Source organism: Salvia hispanica, unplaced genomic scaffold (assembly GCF_023119035.1).
Source record: "Salvia hispanica cultivar TCC Black 2014 unplaced genomic scaffold, UniMelb_Shisp_WGS_1.0 HiC_scaffold_112, whole genome shotgun sequence".
Classification (NCBI taxonomy): Eukaryota; Viridiplantae; Streptophyta; class Magnoliopsida; order Lamiales; family Lamiaceae; genus Salvia; species Salvia hispanica.
The window spans coordinates 9,716-16,892 of record NW_025951383.1 but is presented as its reverse complement, the minus strand read 5'-3'; the positions used below and the strand labels follow the sequence as shown (position 1 = coordinate 16,892).

At 33.7% G+C, this 7,177-nt stretch overlaps 1 pseudogene; it reads left to right on the top strand.

Moving 5' to 3' along the window:
* The first annotated feature begins 1,068 nt into the window (after positions 1–1,068).
* On the top strand, positions 1,069–5,375 carry LOC125197955 (annotated as a pseudogene).
* Positions 5,376–7,177: the final 1,802 nt, after the last annotated feature.

Here is a 7,177-nt window from a genome sequence, read left to right as displayed (position 1 = left end):
ACTCAAGTTCATGATATCTTGGGTGGTAGTAATTGAATAACATGAAGGTATTGGAATATTATTTCATAGAATTCGCGTGCCCAGTGTGGTATGATTAAATCCCTAAAGGGTGATCCCCAAGAGGTGTTTGAAAAAGGAATTTATTATTCAGAAAACTGCGCAGTTGGAATTTATTCCACGAATAATAAATAAATAAAGTTTCAAACTAGAAAAACTCTTTGGAGAATTAATTTAATTCTAGTCACATAGCAGACAAAAGAATTAAATTGACGGATCAAGATAATCTTAAACGCGAGAAATATTATAAAATAAAATGGACCCAAGTTATTTGTAATTTGGTGATTTAAGTGGGAGTGCAATATTATTCTTTAGTGGAACAAAATAATATTCCATTGATAGTATATTAAATCATGGGTCATTTGATTTAATTAGTAATTTATCTAATGGGTGAGCCCAACACTTAAGTCATTCCATGGATCCCCATCCTAGCCCAACAAGCCCATGCTTATAAATAGTGTAGAGATGGGAAACCCTAGTAAGCACTCCACACATCACAAACCCTAACCCTAGCCGCCATAACCGGCGCTCTCTCTCTCCCCTCTTGCCTCGGTTTTCGTGCCTTTGCACGAGGGAGATTAGGGTTTTGGTTTTTGTTCTTGTTCTATCCTAATTCATAGGATTAGATCAAGACAATTTCGTGTTTGTGTTGGTTTTCCCTAGATCTCATATCACTTTTATTTGGTTCTTCGAGATCAGCCCACACAGATGGAGAATTAAGGACAAGGGAATAGGTTGGAAGATTCGTGGTCGATAAACCAAGGATCTCCGGGTGGTGCAGCTAGCAACGTCAATCCAATGATGGATTATGAGGTAACAATCGAATCTACATCGAATATGGATGATTATGTGTTTATTTGATGTTATATCTATAGATCTATGTTTATTGCATGAAATTGGAGTCGAATGCATAATCACCTAAATAGATCCGGTAAAGGACCTGTTTGGTTTCCGTGTCTTCCGCTGCGGTAGTCCCAACAGCCGTCTATACCAATAAGTTTGGATAACTTAATGTATTCCGAAGATGAGAAGAGCAAACACTTTTTGAAAAATATCCGTTCTTACAATGCCATGTTTGGATTTACATCTGTGGGAGGCAAGATTGATAACAGTTTGAATATTGGAAAATCTCCTCCAACTTTTCGTTTGCATGGACAAAATTATCAACTTATTGGCAGTTTAATGCCGTTGGATGGTGAAAAACCAAAGTTTGCCCAACTATATATTTACGATACTGATAATGAGGTTAATAATAGCGTGGAGTCAGTAAGGTATGTTTTTCTCCTATTGTTGTTGTAATAAAATGTTCGTTTTATTTGAGCTTTTATAATTATTATATTTCTTTTTATGTGAAAGAACGACGTGAATGAGCTTCATGTGGAAATTGTTGTTGATATTCAGAAGATGTTAGATGAAAATAATGTTTTAGTGAAATCTTTTCGAATGGCTAAGCAGATGATTGTCGAAAGTAACCATCAGAATGTCAATTTAAGATTGATTGGAAAACGAGGTAAAGATGGAAGAACCTATAATTTACCCTCTGTATCTGAAGTTGCTGCCTAATAGTTGGGGACTTTGATGAAGCTTTGGGTAACAGGGACATTATTGTTCTAACACAAACTGGTGAACTGCAGCGCATTGATGAATTACATCCCTCTTATCTAGGTTTACAATATCCACTTCTATTCCCTTATGGTGAGGATGGTTATAGAGAAGATATTGGTTTTGCAACTTCTAATAGTTCTCGCTCATATGATAGAAAGAAAATTAGTCCGAGGGAATATTTCTCTTTTCGTTTGCATGAAAGAGAAGATGAGCCTGCCACTATTTTGTACTCTCGGAGACTATTCCAACAATTTGTGGTTGATGCATACACAATGATTGAAGCTGGACGATTGAGGTTTGTTCAAACTCATCAAAAGCAATTGAGGGTTGATATGTATAAAGGTTTGGTAGATGCTGTATTTAGAGGAGAGACTGATCCTTCTACACATGGTAAGCGGATTATTTTACCTTCGACCTTTGTTGGAGGTGCGCGGTATATGATTCAAAATTATCAAGATGCTATGGCTATATGTGGTTGGTTTGGTTATCCAAATCTTTTTATTACATTTACCTGCAATCCAAAGTGGCCGGAGATTGTAAGATTTGTTGATATTAGAGGATTGAAGTCGACTGATCGACCTGATATTGTTTGTCGAGTCTTCAAAGTTAAATTGGACGGTTTTATAAGAGATATTCGACATAAAAAAATATTTGGGAATGTCCAAGCAGGTTTGTTTCTACTAATTTTCAATTATTTTTATCATATTTTTTAGTGTAAGGTATATCACACTAAGGTTTTATCAATAATTTTTTGTTGCAGTTATTTACACTGTTGGATTCCAGAAACGTGGATTGCCCCATGCACATATCTTGCTTTTTTTAAGTAAAGATGACATGGAGTTTGGTGTTGAGCAAATTGATAAATTAATTTCGGCTGAAATTCCTTCATTTGAAAATGATCCACACTATTATGCTTATGTTGAAGAATTTATGGTACATGGTCCTTGTGGCATTTCTTATCCATCATCTCCATGCATGTCAAATGGCCGGTGTAGCAAACACTTTCCTAAAAGGTTTCTTGATGTGACAACATTTGACGAAGAAGGGTATCCTGCTTATAGGCGCAGGGATAATGGTCGTGTTATTATGAAAAATGGCATTCCATTAGATAATCAATATGTTGTACCTCACTATCGTTATCTGCTCATGAAATATGGATGTCATATAAATGTTGAGTGGTGTAATCGATCGCGATCGATTAAGTACTTATTCAAATACGTCAATAAAGGGCAAGATCGTATTACAACCACTTTCATGGAATCAGGTATGGATGGGAATGAGAACAATATTGATGAAGTGAATCTGTATTATGATTGTAGGTACATCTCTTCTTGTGAGGCTATTTGGAGAATATTTGGATTTGATATCCAGTTTAAAGATCCATCAGTTGAAAGGTTGGGGTTTCATATTGAAAATGAACAAAGTGCTGTTTTTTCAGAATTCGAACCTCTAGATATTATGTTGGATCGAAAAATAGCTCATCAGAGTAAGTTTTTGGGTTGGATGGATGCAAATAAAAAATATCTTCAAGGTAGGGATCTAATTTATTCTGAATTTCCTACAAAATTTGTATGGAAAGAAGGTTGTTGGCAACTTAGGAAGAAGAAATTTGCTATCGGGAGATTGTTTCACATTGCTCCAGGATCAGGTGAATTATATTATCTTAGATGTATGTTGAATATAGTTCGTGGAGCTACAAGTTATGAAGAAATTAGAACTGTAAATGGTATTCAACATGCTACATTTCGGGATGCCTGTTTTGCTTTGGGGTTGTTAGATGATGATAAGGAATATATTGATGGCATTATTGAAGCAAGTTTTTGGGCATCTACAGATTGTTTAAGAAAACTATTTGTGACTTTATTGTCTTCTGAATCAATTTCTCGCCCAAATTTTGTGTGGGACAGTTGTTGGAAGTTTCTATATGAAGATGTTCTTTACAAACAACGAAGATTGTCCAATAATCCAGGTATTTTGTTTTTTTTTCCTAAATTCATCTTATAATTCATGTGTTTTTCAAATTATCAACTTATAAGTATAGAAATATTTTCAGATTTGATGTTGGATGATGATCAAATAAAGAACTTTGCTTTGGTTGAGATTGACAAACTCTTGGTAAATGTTGGGAGAAGTTTGCAAAATTTTGATGGTATTCCATATCCCTCCTCAGAGTATTTTCAGTGTTCTTATGATAGAATGATAAATAAAGAATTATCTTATGATCGTATAGTTTTATTGAAAGATATTATGAACTTCACATCGAAGTTCACTGATGAGCAACGACATGTATTTGATATCATTATGTTGTCAGTGAATTCAAGTATTGGTGGAATGTTTTTCGTCTATGGTTATGGTGGCACGGGAAAAACATTTTTGTGGAAATCATTGTCAGCGGCTATACGATCAAAAGGTGAAATTGTGTTGAATGTTGCTTCAAGTGGCATAGCCTCGCTGTTATTGCCTGGAGGAAGAACTGCTCATTCTCGGTTTAAGATTCCTATAAATCCAAATGAAGATTCAACTTGTAATATCAATCAAGGAAGTGAACTTGCCTTATTGATCCAAAGGGCAAAACTTATCATATGGGATGAAGCTCCAATGACCCATAAAGATTGTATCGAGGCTTTAGATAAGAGTTTGCGAGATATCGTGCGAAATGTCACCGAATCGAGTATGGAATTGCCATTTGGTGGGAAAACTGTTGTTTTTGGTGGTGATTTTAGACAGATACTACCGGTTGTTCCTAAGGGTAGTCGCCAAGATATTGTTAATGCTACTATTAATTCTTCCTATCTTTGGAAAAGTTGCAAAGTTTTGAGGTTGACGAAAAATATGAGACTTTTTGGTATTGCATCTGCCGAGGAAGCTTCGAAGTTGAAAGAATTTTAAGAATGGATTGCATCTATTGGAGATGGAGTTGTTGGGGATTCCAATGATGGTTATGCTAATATAATATTCCGAGTGACCTTTTGTTGAAGGTTGATGGTGATCCTTTAAGAACAATTGTTTCGAGCACTTATCCAAATTACATGAACCATGGTGAATTAAGTTCTCATTTGCATGATCGAGCTATTTTGGCTCCTACATTAGACATGGTGGATTTGGTTAATAATTATATGATTTCTTTGAATCAATCTGAAGCACGTGCTTATTTTAGTTCGGATAGCATATCAAAATCCGACTCGAACTTTAGTGCTTTGTCTCAAGTGCATGGTGTTGAATTTTTGAATCAGTTAAAATGTTCGGGTACTCCCAACCATGAACTATTACTGAAGATTGGTACCCCTGTAATGTTATTGAGAAATATAGATCCTTCTCATGGATTGTGTAACGGTACCCGTTTGAATATTTCACGATTGGGTGATCATATTTTGGAAGGAGAAGTTTTGAGTGGGCATAATATTGGTCATAAAGTGTTGATACCTAGGATGTCGTTAGTACCTTCTGATACAAGATTGCCGTTCAAGTTTCAACGTCGACAATTTCCTTTGATTGTATCATATGCAATGACCATCAACAAAAGTCAAGGACAATCTCTTGCTCATGTTGGATTATTTTTGAGAAAGCCTGTATTTAGTCATGGACAATTTTATGTTGCAATTTCAAGAGTTACAAGTCGTGAAGGTTTGAAGATTTTGGTTTGTGATGAGGATGATGTTGGTGTTGATTCTACTGTTAATGTTGTGTACAAAGAAGTCTTTCGAAATTTGTAAGACAATATAGTGGAGGATAATCTAAAATGGCTATTGTAAATTTTTAGAAATTGAATATGCATAAGCTCCAGTGAATGATGATCCTGCAGAAGGTCAGATTCGACAAAACAAACAAAAAAAAATTTCTTTTAAGAATCACGAGGATTTAAATATTTTGCTTACTTTGTTCAGGTGCCTTAGAAGTGGATGTGGAAATAAGTATTCAGGTTTTTTACAATTTTACATTTTTCATATGTTGAGCCTTTCTTTTGGTTTATGATGATGGTGGTGATATCAATATTTTTACACTTGAAATCACAACTTTGTCTTCATATTAAACTAATGTTCATAGTTCTTCACTTATATTCATTCATTTAATATCTATATATTTATTATAGAATGACTTTGCTACTCGGTTCTTCATGTTGTGGGAAGACTACATTTTTGAAGGCTCTTTCATCAAATTTGAGCAGATTACTCAAGGTGTCTTTTTTTTATATGTTTGAGCATTTCTTTTAGTTTTGTGATGATGATGATATTGTTTGTTGATGCTATTCAAATATTTGATTTTTATTCCCATAATTTTGGGGAGTATTTATTTGATGAAAGGATAGTTGATTGGAGAGGGTGTGAGTGATAGAGAATTGAGAGACAAATTAGAAGAACATTGAGTGAGAGAGTGATGATTGGAGGGTAGAAATTCCGGAGAGAGATGGTGAGATACAGGGTTTGACTTGGGGAACTACTTTTGGAAGAAGAGTAACAATTTCTATCTTATTGTTTGTGATGATAATGATATTAGTTGTGATGATGCATTTAATATTGTGTTGTTTCAACATAAGATCCATATTTTCAAAATACTGATCCGTGCATCGCACGGGTGTAATACTAGTATTATTAATTTTTGTTGACCTTTGTGGGTAGTATTGTAGTACTACTACATATGGAGTATTTATAATTTTCTCTCCAAATAGTAAAAAGGAACTCCCTAGAATTTTTGTTTTTTAATTCTTAGAGCGACTAAAGTATTTACGCCTTTTTTTTTTTTTTTTTTTTTTTTTTTGCATTTATGGATATTTTTATTCTAAGCATGCATTCACGTAGTTCATGTACTTAGTCTGTACATTCTATAACATTTAAGATAAAACATTAAACATTGTGTTTTGTAACTTGTCATTTGTCATGACAATGCATGGGAAAGATTTACTATTACATAAATTAAATTGTGAAATGAAGTATCTCTTAAAAAGTCATCACAATAATTAGGTAGATGATTGTTTCTTATGAAAGATGAAAATCTTATAATTCTACTCACGATAATGTTCTTTAAAAATTCGAAATAGTTTAATAAGAATAAATTGTTGACAATTTTCATTTTATTTAAGTTTTAAAAAATAAAATAAGACAACTTGGTTACAAATTTGTATTTAAATACACATATTATAACGTGATAGTGTTATATTGCTAACTCAATACTTAATTGCTAACTATAATTAAATAATAGCTATTAGATATTTAAATTAAGGGCCTAGATCATCAACCCTGAAATGTCAATACAATCAACAAAAAACGTTAATAAGGATATTAAGGTCAATTTTACAAATTAGTTGTAACTAACTTTTGAACAATATCCCATAACTTTAAAACGTGATACGCTCGGATTTTGCACTGTTTTAAGGCCATTATTTGGTCCGTTTTTGATGTCAAAGTCACTCTACACGTCCATTATTTGCATATTTCATCTATTTTGGTATTTTGACGAGTTTTGTGAGAAATGTGCATAAAATTGAGCCGAAAAAGAGAGACAAAACGCAAAGTTTGGA